The 13396-nt window shown below is 39.1% G+C and overlaps 1 non-coding gene across 1 annotated transcript; it reads right to left on the reverse strand.

Moving 5' to 3' along the window:
• Positions 1 to 232: 232 nt before the first annotated feature.
• On the reverse strand, positions 233 to 338 carry LOC147920851 (small nucleolar RNA R71). Its single transcript, XR_015591892.1, has one exon. It is a non-coding gene; the product is annotated as a small nucleolar RNA R71 (small nucleolar RNA).
• Between the last annotated feature and the right edge of the window lie 13058 nt (positions 339 to 13396).

Raw genomic sequence — 13396 nt, forward strand, 5'->3', positions numbered from 1 at the left:
GGACTGCCTAGTGAGGACCCACTTGCACACCTTGATGAGTTTGATAGGCTCTGTAGCCTCACCAATATAATTGGAGTTAGTGAGGATGCCTTGAAGCTGAGATTGTTCCCTTTTTCTCTAGGAGATAAAGCACATCAGTGGGAGAAGACTCTACCTCCTGGAAAAATCACCTCTTGGATTGATTGTAAGAAGGTATTCCTTGCAAAGTTCTTCACTAGCTCAAGGACTGCATATTTGAGGAATGAAATTTCAGGATTTCTCCAAAAGAACAATAAGACCTTTTGTGAGGCATGGGAGAGGTTCAAAGGATATCAAACACAATGCCCACATCATGGATTCAGCAGTGAATATTTGTTGTGTACTTTATATAGAGGTGTTCTTCCCAATATCAAGATGCTCCTAGACACAGCCTCCAATGGAAGCTTCATGAATAGAGATGTAGCTGGAGGTTTGGAATTAATAGAGAACTTTGCTCAGTCTAATGGAGATTATAGTGAGGAATATGATAGCAGCTTAAGGGGAGGTGTTGATTCTGAGGAAGAGCATAGAAAGGAACTACAAGCTTTAGAGGAGAAGCTTGAGAAGCTAGATAACCTCTTTCTAACCCAGCAGAAGCAAGTACATGTTCTTTGTGAAGCTGAGCAGTTTATGGTCCCAGTTTATCCTCCACAACAACCCCAGCCAGCTCCTGCTCAAGATCATGAGATGAAGAGTATGCTTCAGCAAATCCTACAAGGTCAAGCTAATTGAGCTATGGAAACAAGTAAGAAGCTCACAGATATGAATAACAAGGTGGACTGCACATACGATGACCTTAATACCAGGATTGAAGCCTTAACTTGCAGAATGCTTCTACTAGAGAGGAAGAATGAATCTTCTTCTTCTAGTCAACTCAATGGGACCACAATTGACAATCTAAAGGAGTTTGCCACTGCCCAAGATATCTCTCTCAAAGAACTACCTTCAAAGCGCACTGAGGACAGTTGCAACCAAGTTGGGGAGGATTTTCTTCAACCAGAGGTGCAGAATGAGAAGAGAACTGAGTCCCACACCCAACAATTAAACCACCTAGTCCTATCTAGTTTGAAAATTGCAAACTAGAACTACACAAGGCAATATTCTTGTCAGTTCAAACCTAACACTTTCTACCAAGCTCAATCCCAAAATATGCCTTACACACTCAAGAATAAACATGGCTTGAAAGAAGGGTTGGTTAAGGGTATTGGAAACTGATTTTAATGATTCAATCAGCTACTTGGATCAACAAGAGTGGTAAAAAGGAGAAAGATGATCCAAATATGTATATGGTATCCATGAGTTTAAAGCAATGCACAAACTGATAATTACAAGTCAATATTAGGTTCTTATAAATAGGAAATGGCATCAAATCACAACATGCTTCAATTTAGACCAAATGCAATGCAGGAATTCAAGGCGTGGTTCAATCTTATGCTTCCAACTACTCAACTAGCATCAAAGTACTATTAACTTGGGCATTGATCCTAGTTTAGTGAATTAAACAAGCTACAAGGCAAAACTCATCATATATCCCTAATGCAAATAATTAACTGTCCTACATGAAACATGCTAAACAAGATGCTATTATGCAATGCAAACTACATGAACACTCTTTTTATAAAGATTTTTGCAAAATTTTCAAATTTTTAGGGTTTTTCTATGCCTTAGATGCTATGCAAATACTAACATAATGATGCTAAAAATTTGAAATAAGAAACAACATCAAATACTATCTCAAACCCTCCCCCAAACTTAAATCACACAGTCCTCTGTGTGAAAGAAATTTGTTAGAGGATTCAAGACTAAAAACAAAACACAACATCAAATGCAATGCTATTTACAAGGAAGGTGATAGTGGTACCTCATGGATTCTAGAAGAAGCTGTCCACATCCTCATTCATGCTCTCATAGGTGTAGTTGAGGTCTGGTTGGTGACTTTGAGGGGGAGATGGAGGCAACTTGACGATGGCAATCGACTGGCACTTGGTCGAGTGCATGGCCGAGTGGGGGGGGGGGTCGAGTTGGCTGCCGAGTCTCCTTTTCTTCTTCTGTTTTGACTCCCTTGCCTCCCTGATTATGAAAACACCAAAACAAATATCAAAATAACAAAATCCTAATCATTATGTACAGGGATACCTTAGGGACTTCCTCCCTAGTGAGCTTGTTTAAAGTCACTAAGCTTGACTTTGATGCCTTTTCAGGCTTGGTTTAGAGACCAAGGAGGTGATGAAATCCCCCCTGGTTCTACTTGATAACCTTGGTGTTCCTTCTGGATCACTACTTCCTTGACACTTGAACCATGTTTCTTCTTAAACTTGAGTCTTGGTCTTGCCTTCTTCAAAGACCTCTTGTTGAGCTGAACTTGAAGATCTTTCACTAAACCAGCTAACACTTGAACTGAATTCTTGAGATGTTGAACTGATTCCTCATGAGATGATACCTTAGCTTTTGAAGTCTCTTCTTCTCTCAAAACCCCAAAATCAGCCTTATTTTCAATCTTAAATGGTTGACCTCCAATGGTTGGTTGGTTAGATGGATCTGTAATATCAAAGTTCATGGTCAAAGCTTCAGCTATGTTCAACCTTATCAACCCCTCCTTAACATCAATGACTGCTCCTGCTATGGCAAGGAATGGTCTACCAAGCAAGATTGGATCCTCTAACTCCTTATCCATCTTTATTATGATGAAATCAATGGGAATTCTTGCCTTGCCTATCTTGACTAGGAGGCTCTCCAATTTACCAACTACAACCTTGTGTGAACCATCAGCTAGACTTCTGTAGAGATTGCTTGGCTTGAATTCAATGTGTCCAAGCTTTTCTGCTATAGAGTAGGTCATGACACTAACAGATGCTCCAAGATCACACAAGCATTTGTTGAAGTGAAGGTAGCTGATGGAGCAAGGTAGATTGAATGGACCTTGATCTTCAAGTTTTGTTGGAACAATAGCTGTCCCAATCTCCTCTTGATCTCTCCTGTTTTGATTCTGAGCCTTCTGCTTGGATATGTCAAGTAACATGCCTTTGTAGAGAGGATATGGGGCATATTGTTCCAAAGCTGGTCCTCTCTCCTCTTCATTCTTTTCAATGACAACCTCCTGTTGAATGGCCATCACTTCCTTCTTTTCAAACACAACCTCTTCCTTCAAAGCCATCACTTCTTCCTTCTCAATGACTTCCTCTTGTTGTAAAGCTAACTCCTTCTCTTGTTGCAAAGCCAACTCTTCCCTTTTCTCAATAATTTCCCTGAGTTCCTTCAGCTTTTGTGCCTTGAAACGTACTGGGAATGGCAGAGGTGGTTTGTAAGCAGGGGAAATGTACTTAACTGGCTTAACAGCTTCTGGGGCAGCAATTCGATCGGTCACTCGAGCAGGTACTCGATCGTGTGTGTGGTCGAGCACTTGGTCGATTGCTTTGCTGGATTCAGTTTGCTGTGAGAAACCTTTACTCTGGGCTTCAATAAATGATGAATCCTCCCCAGCTTGAACTTCACTGTCCTCAGTAACAGCTTCTTCATGGAGATGAATGGCTTTAACTGCAAATTCCCTTAGGTGTTGAAGTTGGTTTGGCTTAGGAGCAGAAGAAGAAGCAATGCAACTCTCCATGTACGTGATCTTAGAGCTCAAACTCTCCAACTTGTTATTCAGGTCAGTAGAATAAGAATTCAACGTTTGGTGCAGCTCAGCAAACTTCTTTTCTTCTTCAATCCGCCCATTTGCTTGTCCTAGTAAAAATTGTTGCATCATAGCTCTTAAGTCAGGTGCTTGGGCTTGTGAGGTCTGAAACCCTGGAGAGGGATACAATTCAGCCTGGTATACTGGTTGATGTTGCATGGGTACATAATGGAACATACTGTTGTGGAACATCGTTACTGACTCAAACAGGTACTCGGTCGAGCACATGCTCGAGTTGAAGGTCGAGCTGACTGAGAGGAGACGTGCAAATATACTCGGGACGTGGCTCGATCACTCACTCGATCGGCACTCGGTCGGGTGTGAGCTCGAGTTGATGGTCGAGTGGTACCTGAAATGCAACACTGACAAGCAGAGGAAAATTCGAGATTAGTAATGAACAAGTGATTGAAAGAACTTAATCTTAGTCTAATATTGACCCTAATTGTCACAAATAAACACTCAAATGGGCAACATCGCCAAATTTAAACGAGTTCCTTTCTTGTGTGTGTGTGAAATGGAATGTGAATGAATGATGTGATGATGATGATGAACAATGGTGAAAGCAGGGTGTTTCTATTCCCCTTATGCAATTGTAGTATAAGAGGTATCAATCCTAAATGAGTGAATGCAAGCAATCAAGGTGTGCAATACTTGTCTAAGTTAAGCCAATTATAGAGGGTGTTTGTCACTAACAACCTATTGCAGAATGTAAAATGCAGAATGTAAAAGCTGAATGGACAATATACTAAATGTAATGGAACAGAATGATTATGGCAATAATGAAACTAGAACAGAGATCAAACTATAGTAATGCAGGTAATGAACTAATGCAAGGAAAGTAATGAACAAGAAACTTAAATGAATGCAACAGAAATGCAACTAGAATGAAATAAGAAACAAGACAGGACAGACACAAATCATAAACAAGATTTCAGGGAATGAACTCAAGCAAGCACTCGATCGACTGTAGATCGAGTGCAGGGTCGAGCTGGACAAAAACGTAAAACAGAGCAATGCATACAAAACAGAGCAAAACAAAAGTAAATCAAACAACGATCAAATAACAAGATTTAGACTAAGAAATCAATAGACAAGGAAGGTCTTAGGGATGGATTCATGAGCTGAACTTAGATTGTGGTTATCTAACTTGATCAACAAACCTCAATCAACATGGGCTAATCTCTAGACATTAATCTCTAAGAACATGTTAATCCACTCTCATGGCAAAAACAATCAAGCTCATATATTTCTAGACTTGTTCTCACAAAGTAAAGAATCTATACAAGCAAGCATTAAGCAATATGTCAAGAATCAAAAAAGACTTCTAAAATCTTAGCAAGCCTAATGATAATCTCTAGATCTAGCCTTATCTATGCATCTTAGACATTGGTGTGATGCTAAGAAGCTTGAGATCAAACCCTACCCTCTCAGTTATAGGATCAGAATTAAGAACATCTAACCTAGAAGAGATCTACAACAATCAAGCTTGACCAAATCAAATAACCACAACATCCATCCAACCTAAACCATCCCTAAGAGCTAAGGAAACTACTCACAATCACACATGATGAACAGCAAATTCATAAACCCAGAAAAACACAAAACTTGCATGATTAGAAAGATAAAACAGAGATCTACAATATTGGAGAAGGAATCAAACTCGAATTCTTGATACTTTAAAAGTTATCAAACAAACAAGTATGAAGAATCTTGTGTTTTCTCCTTCAAAAGAAGTACAAGATCTAATAAAATAAAAGTGCAAAAAGCATAAATCCCCAAAAGAGTAAAATACTAGGTTTGAGAATATCTAAAAAGCTGTCCCCTTGTGGCTGCAGGGTACAAGGTCATTAAATAGGAAATAGGAAAAAGCCAGCCTTAACTCCTTTGCTTTCTCCTCATGATTGCTTCACTTCTCCTCAGCATTGCTTCCATGCTCCTTAGGCTCCAAAATCACCTGTTTATGCAAGAAAAGATGCAAATGCAATGCAACTACACTCTAATGCAAGAACAATCCTAAAACTATGCAATAATGGTCAAAAAAGATAGCAAAGGATGCAAAAGATGTGAATATATTAAGGGAAAACAAGGTAAAATATATGAACATCAACACCCCCAAACTTAGTCTTTGCTTGCCCTCAAGCAAATAAACAAGACATAAGAAGGTAGGTGAGGGTTGAAAGTGGGATCTCAGCTCCTAAAGCTTGCAAATAAACCAGCTAGAATCAATGTCCAAGTTACTAGTACTATGATGCAAGTTGAATGAGCTGTACTTAAAGATTTTAGACAAACCTATCACAACATTTACTGATTTGAGCCTTAGATGTCCACATGCATTCAAATCAACCATTTCCTTTAACATTAATTTAATCAAGAACATGGATCAATCTTATGCAATGCTTTAAACTCATTTGGCTTGGATATAAAGGTTTAGAGACAATGATGGTCTCTGTTTAGAGTGGGGCTTATTAATATCAAGGTTCTCTCATAAAAAATGGATTGAGCTTTAAAAGAATGCTAAAGGTAAGAACACTTAGACACATACAAGAACAAAACCTTGTCTACCCAAAAGTAACCCAAGTGTTTGATCCTATCATTCTAAACCTAAATGATCCTAGTTCTACCCTTTATCTTCTTCTCTTCTCAAATACCCTTTTCTCTTTTGTTTTCAAGCCTTAGGAGAGGTTTCTTATTTGAATCAACTAGTGGAATGGGACTTTCTTTCTTATTGCTATGGTTCCCTTTTCTTCTTATTTCTTAAGACATAAAAGCATTTTGCTATACTCCTCTTTCTTTCTTTCTTTTCTTTGACTAGAACCATTTTTTCACAAATCTTATACTTCCCATTCTTTCACTAGAACTTTACTTAAACACATTCCCTCCTAAAGACTTTAACCTTTTCTTTCTTTCTTTCTTTTTTTTTTTTCTTCTTTTCTTTTTCACAACAGCCAAGTCCCAAACCCAACAATTAAACCACCTAGTCCTATCTAGTTTGAAAATTGCAAACTAGAACTACACAAGGCAATATTCTTGTCAGTTCAAACCTAACACTTTCTACCAAGCTCAATCCCAAAATAGGCCTTACACACTCAAGAATAAACATTGCTTGAAAGAAGGGTTGGTTAAGGGTATTGGAAACTGATTTTAATGATTCAATCAGCTACTTGGATCAACAAGAGTGGTAAAAAGGAGAAAGATGATCCAAATATGTATATGGTATCCATGAGTTTAAAGCAATGCAAAAAACTGATAATTACAAGTCAATATTAGGTTCTTATAAATAGAAAATGGCATCAAATCACAACATGCTTCAATTTAGACCAAATGCAATGCAGGAATTCAAGGCTTGGCTCAATCTTATGCGTCTAACTACTCAACTAGCATCAAAGTACTATTAACTTGGGCATTGATCCTAGTTTAGTGAATTAAACAAGCTAACAAGGCAAAACTCATCATAGATCCCTAATGCAAATAATTAACAGTCCTACATGAAACATGCTAAACAAGATGCTATTATTCAATGCAAACTACATGAACACTCTTTTTATAAAGATTTATGAAAATTTTTTAAATTTTTAGGATTTTTCTATGCCTTAGATGCTATGCAAATACTAACATAATGATGCTAAAAATTTGAAATAAGAAAACAAAACATAACGTCAAATGCTATCTCAAACCCTCCCCCAAACTTAAATTACACAGTTCCTTGTGTAATAAAAATTTTTAAGTGGATTCAAGATTGAAATAAGAAAACTAAACATGAGATGAAATGGTATTTACAATGAAATGGTGATGTTGGCACCTTATTGGTTGTGGAAGAAAGTGTCTACATGCTCATTCATGCTGTCAAAGGTGTATTGGGAGCTTGGATTTGGATTTGGAGGTGGAGAAGGAGGCAACTCGACTATAGCCATCGATTGGTACTCGGTCAAGTGCTCGGTCGAGTGGGGTGGTCGAGTTGGCTGCCGAGTCTGTTTTTCTTCTTCTGTTTAGACCCCCTTTCTTCCCTGATCATGAGAACACCAAAACAAATATCAAAATACCAAAACCCTAAACAATATGTACAGAGATACCTTAGGGACTTCCTCCCTAGTGAGCTTGTTTAAAGTCACTAAGTTTGACTTTTGATGCCTTTTAAGGCTTGGTTTGGAGTCCAAGGAGGTGTTGAAATCCCCCTGGTTCTACTTGATAACCTTGGTGCTGTTTCTTGATCACTACCTCCTTAACACTTGAACTTTGTTTCTTCTTAAACTTGAGTCTTGGTCTTGCCTTCTTCAAAGACCTCTTGTTGAGCTGAACTTGAAGTTCCTTCACTAAACCAGCTAACAATTGAACTGATTCCTTGAGCTCTTGGACAGTCTTGGCTTGGGCTGAACCTTTAATCCTAGGGTCCCCTCCATCCTCAAAAACTTCAGAACTAGCTTTTTTCTCTACCACAAAGTGTTGACCTTCAATAGTAGGTTGATATGTTGAATTCTTGATGTCAAACTTCATAGTGAAGTCTTTAGCAAGGTGGAGCTTGATGGTTCCCATCTTAACATCAATTACAGCCCCAGTTGTGGCTAAGAATGGTCTCCCCAAGATGAGAGGATCTTCTGGCTCTTGATCCATGTTCATGATCACAAAATCAGTTGGAATCCTAGCCTCCCCTATCTTGACTGGAAAATTTTCAATTAATCCAAGCACATCCCTCTTTGATCCATCTGCTAGGCCAATATAGAGATTGCAGGGCTTAAAATGTTCATATCCCAACTTCTCAGCAACTGAATATGGCATTAAGCTCACTGAAGCTCCCAAGTCACATAGACACTTGTTGAAGTGTATATAGCTAATGGAACAAGGTAGGTTAAATGACCCTGGATCTTCAAGCTTTGTTGGGATAATAGCTTTCCCAATCTCATTCAAATCCTTCATGTCTTGATCTTGAGCCTTCTGCTTGGATAATTCAAGAAGCATGTCCTTGAGGACAGGATGTTGAGCATATTTTTCCAAGGGAGGTCCTCTCTCTTCCTCTTTCTTCTCAATGACAACCTCTTGTTGTATGGCCATCACTTCCTTCTTTTCAATCACTTTCTCTTGTTGCAAAGCCATCATTTCTCTTTTCTCAATAATTTCCCTTAGTTCCTTCAGCTTTTGTGCCTTGAAACGTCCTGGGAATGGTAGAGGTGGTTTGTAAGCAGGAGGAATGTATCTAGCAGGCTTAACAGCTTCTGTGTCTTCAACTCGATCGGTCACTCAGTCATGTACTCGATCGTATGTGTGGTCGAGCACCTGGTCGAGTGGTTTCTGTGCTTCAGTCTGCTGAGTAAAACCTTCACTTTGGGCTTCAACTAGTGATGAATCCTCCCCACCTTGAACCTCACTTTCCTCAGTGACAACTTCTTCATAGAAGTGAATCGCTTTAGCTGTAAACTCCTTTGGGTTTTGAATAGCTGGTCCAGGAAGTTGGTTTGGCGTAGGAGCGGAAGTGGAATCAATGTTGCTCTCCATGTACTTGACCTTAGAGGTCAGACTCTCAAGCTTGTTACTCAGGTCATTAGAATAAGAATTCAACGTTTGGGTCATCTCAGCAAACTGCTTTGCTTCCTCAATCTGCTTATTGGCTTGCCCAAGCAACATTTGTTGCATCATAGCTCTTAAGTCAGGTTCTTGGCCTTGATAGGTCTGAAACCCTGGAGGGTGACACAATTGAGCCTGGAAACCTGGTTGCTGGTGCATGGGTACATAATGGAACATACTGCTTTGAAACATGATTACTAACTCGAACTGACACTCGGTCGAGCACAAGCTCGAGTTGAAGGTCGAGTCATCTAAGATGAGAAGTCTTTTTGAATCCGGGTAGGGACTCGATCTGGTACTCAAACAGCAAATGGTCGAGTGGTAGCTCGAGTTGTAGGTCGAGTTGGTACCTGAGACTCAAAACAACCAAGCAGATGAAGAATTTGAATCAGTAGTGATCAAAGGAGCAATAGAACTTAATCTTAGACTTGTATAGATCCTAATTGTCACAAACAAACACTCAAATGGGCAACGTCGCCAAATTCCTATTCATCCCAATGATCAAGAAAAGACAACATTCACATGTTCATATAGTACCTTTGCATATAGGAGGATGCCATTTGGATTATGTAATGCTCCAACTACCTTTCAAAGGTGCATGATGTCAATCTTCTCTGATCTTATTGAGGATGTGGTTGAAGTTTTTATGGATGACTTCTCTTTCTATGGAGATTCATTTTCTTCTTGTCTTGCTAATCTATGCAGGGTTTTAAAGAGATGTGAGGAGACAAATCTACTCTTGAATTGGGAAAAGTGTCACTTCATGGTTGAAGAAAGGATAGTTCTTGGTCATAAGATTTCAGAGAAGGGTATTGAAGTTGACAAAGCAAAAATTGAAGTCATGGTTCAACTTCAACCACCAAAAACAGTCAAGGACATAAGAAGCTTTCTTGGTCATGCTGGGTTTTATAGAAGGTTCATCAAGGATTTCTCAAAGATAGCTAGGCCATTGACAAGGTTGCTTTGTAAGGAGACTGAGTTCAACTTTGATGAAGATTGCTTGAAGGCTTTCAAGGAGATCAAGGCTGATTTGATATCAGCTCCAATAGTCCAAGCTCCAAACTGGGATCTTCCATTTGAGATTATGTGTGATGCTTCAGACTTTGCAGTAGGAGCAGTTCTGTGACAGAAGAAAGATAAGAAGCTGCATGGTATTCACTATGCAAGTAGGACATTGGATGAAAATCAAGGAAGATATTCAACAACAGAGAAAGAGCTTCTAGCAGTGGTCTTTGCCTTTGAAAAATTCAGAAGTTACTTAGTAGGGTCCAAGGTAATTGTGTACACTGATCATGCTGCTTTGAGGCACATCTACTCAAAGAAGGACACAAAACCAAGGTTGTTGAGATGGATTTTGCTTCTCCAAGAGTTTGACATGGAAATATTTGATAAGAAAGGGATAGAGAATGGAGTAGCTGATCATTTGTCCAGAATGAGGATAGAGGAGGAGATTCCAATCGATGATTCAATGCCTGAGGAGAAACTGATGCAAATTGGGACAACTCACCCAACTACTTGAACAAGCACTCGGTCGAGTATGTTTGGGCACTCGATCGAGCAGGATGAGATGGAGGAGTGGATGGCACTTGAAAGTGAAGATCTACCTTGGTATGCTGACATAGTAAATTACAAGGTGTGTGAAGAAATCCCAGCAGACATGGACCCTTATAAGAAGAAAAAGCTACTCAAGGACATCAATGGATACTATTGGGATGAACCTTACTTATAAAAAAAGGGATCAGATGGGCTGTTTAGGAGGTGCATAGCAGAAAATGAAGTTGAAGGAGTGCTAGGGCATTGTCATGGTTCTGCTTATGGAGGCCATTTTGCAACTTTCAAGACAGCCCAGAAAGTCCTACAAGCTGGTTTATGGTGGCCTACATTATTCAAGGACACTCACAAGTTCATCACAAAGTGTGATGCTTGCCAAAGAATGGGGAATATCACAAGAAGGAATGAGATGCCCCAAAATCCAATTCTTGAAGTTGAGATATTTGATGTGTGGGGAATTGATTTCATGGGACCTTTTAATCCTCCTTCAAATGGGAATGTCTACATATTAGTAGCAGTGGACTATGTCTCCAAGTGGGTAGAGGCTATTGTCAGCCCTACTAATGATCACAAAGTGGTTCTTAAACTTTTTAAGACCATAATCTTCCCAAGGTATGGAATTCCAAAGGCTGTGATTAGTGATAGAGGAACACACTTCATCAACAAGATCTTTGAAGGAATGCTAAGGAACTGTGGAGTTAAGCACAAGGTGTCTACAGCCTATCACCCTCAAACAAGTGGGCAAGTTGAAGTGTCAAACAAACAAATCAAGGCCATTCTATCAAGAATAGTAGGAGCAACAAGAAAGGATTGGTCTAGTAAACTTGATGAAACACTTTGGGCCTATAGAACAGCTTTCAAGACACCTATAGGAAGAACCCCACTCCAACTTGTCTATGGCAAGTCTTGCCATCTCCCAGTTGAAGTTGAGTACAAAGCCCTATGGGCAATCAAACTTTTGAACTTGGATCTAGAGACAGCACAAGCTAAGAGAAGCCTTGAATTGCATGAGCTTGAGGAAATCAGATTGGAAGCTTATGAAAACTCCAAAATCTACAAGGAAAGAACTAAAGCCTTCCATAATAAGAAGATTCTCATCAAGGGCCTAAAGGCTGGAGACCAAACTTTGCTTTACAATTCAAGACTCAAGTTATTCCCTGGGAAGTTGAAAAGTATATGGGGAGGTCCTTCTGAAATAAAGGAGATCCTACCATTTGGAGCTGTCACACTTCTCAACAAGGATGGTAGTGAGTTCACAGTCAATGGTCAGAGAGTTAAGAAGTATTTGGGAGAAAAGGAAACACCTGAGAAGTGCACAATGCTTCTCCAGGATGCTCCTCAAGCCTTAAAAGACATCTAAAAGTCAACCTTAGTGACTTTAAACAAGCTCACTAGGGAGGAAGTCCCTAAGGTATCTTTGTTTATATTGCTTAGGATTTTGGGTATTTTGATTTGTGTTTTGGTGTTTTCATGGTCAGGGAAGCAAGGGAGTCTAATTAGAAGAAGAAAAGAAGATTCGCAGCCCAACTCGACCCCCCCCCCACTCGACCGAGCACTCAACCGAGTGCCAGTCGATTGCCATCGTCGAGTTGCCTCCATCTCCCCCTCAAAGTCACCAACCAGACCTCAACTACACTTATGAGAGCATGAATGAGGATGTGGACAGCTTCTTCCAGAATCCATAAGGTACCACTATCACCTTCCTTGTAAATACCATTGCATTTGATGTTGTGTTTTGTTTTTAGTCTTCAATCCTCTAAAAAGTTTCTTTCACACAGAGGACTGTGTGATTTAAGTTTGGGGGAGGGTTTGAGATAGTATTTGATGTTGTGTTTTGTTTTCTTATTTCAATTTTTTAGCATCATTATGTTAGTATTTGCATAGCATCTAAGGCATAGAAAAATCCTAAAAATTTGAAAAATTTGCAAAAATCTTTATAAAAAGAGTGTTCAGGTAGTTTGCATTGCATAATAGCATCTTGTTTAGCATGTTTCATGTAAGACTGTTAATTATTTGCATTAGGGATCTATGATGAGTTTTGCCTTCTTAGCTTGTTTAATTCACTAAACTAGGATCAATGCCCAAGTTAATAGTACTTTGATGCTAGTTGAGTAGTTAGAAGCATAAGATTGAACCAAGCCTTGAATTCCTGCATTGCATTTGGTCTAAATTGAAGCATGTTGTTATTTGATGCCATTTCCTACTTATAAGAACCTAATATTGATTTGTAATTATCAGTTTGTGCATTGCTTTAAACTCATGGATACCATATACATATTTGGATCATCTTTCTCCTTTTTACCACTCTTGTTGATCCAAGTAGCTGATTGAATCATTAAAATCAGTTTCCAATACCTTTAACCAACCCTTCTTTCAAGCCATGTTTATTCTTGAGTGTGTAAGGCCTATTTTGGGATTGAGCTTGGTAGAAAGTGTTAGGTTTGAACTGACAAGAATATTGCCTTGTGTAGTTCTAGTTTGCAATTTTCAAACTAGATAGGACTAGGTGGGTTAATTGTTGGATTTGGGACTTGGCTGTTGTGAAAAAGAAAAGAAGAAAAAAAAAAGAAAGAAAGAATGAAAGAAAAGAGGAGTATA

This window comes from Camelina sativa, chromosome 19 (assembly GCF_030686135.1).
Source record: "Camelina sativa cultivar CO46 ecotype springtype chromosome 19, ASM3068613v1".
In the NCBI taxonomy this organism is placed as follows: domain Eukaryota; kingdom Viridiplantae; phylum Streptophyta; class Magnoliopsida; order Brassicales; family Brassicaceae; genus Camelina; species Camelina sativa.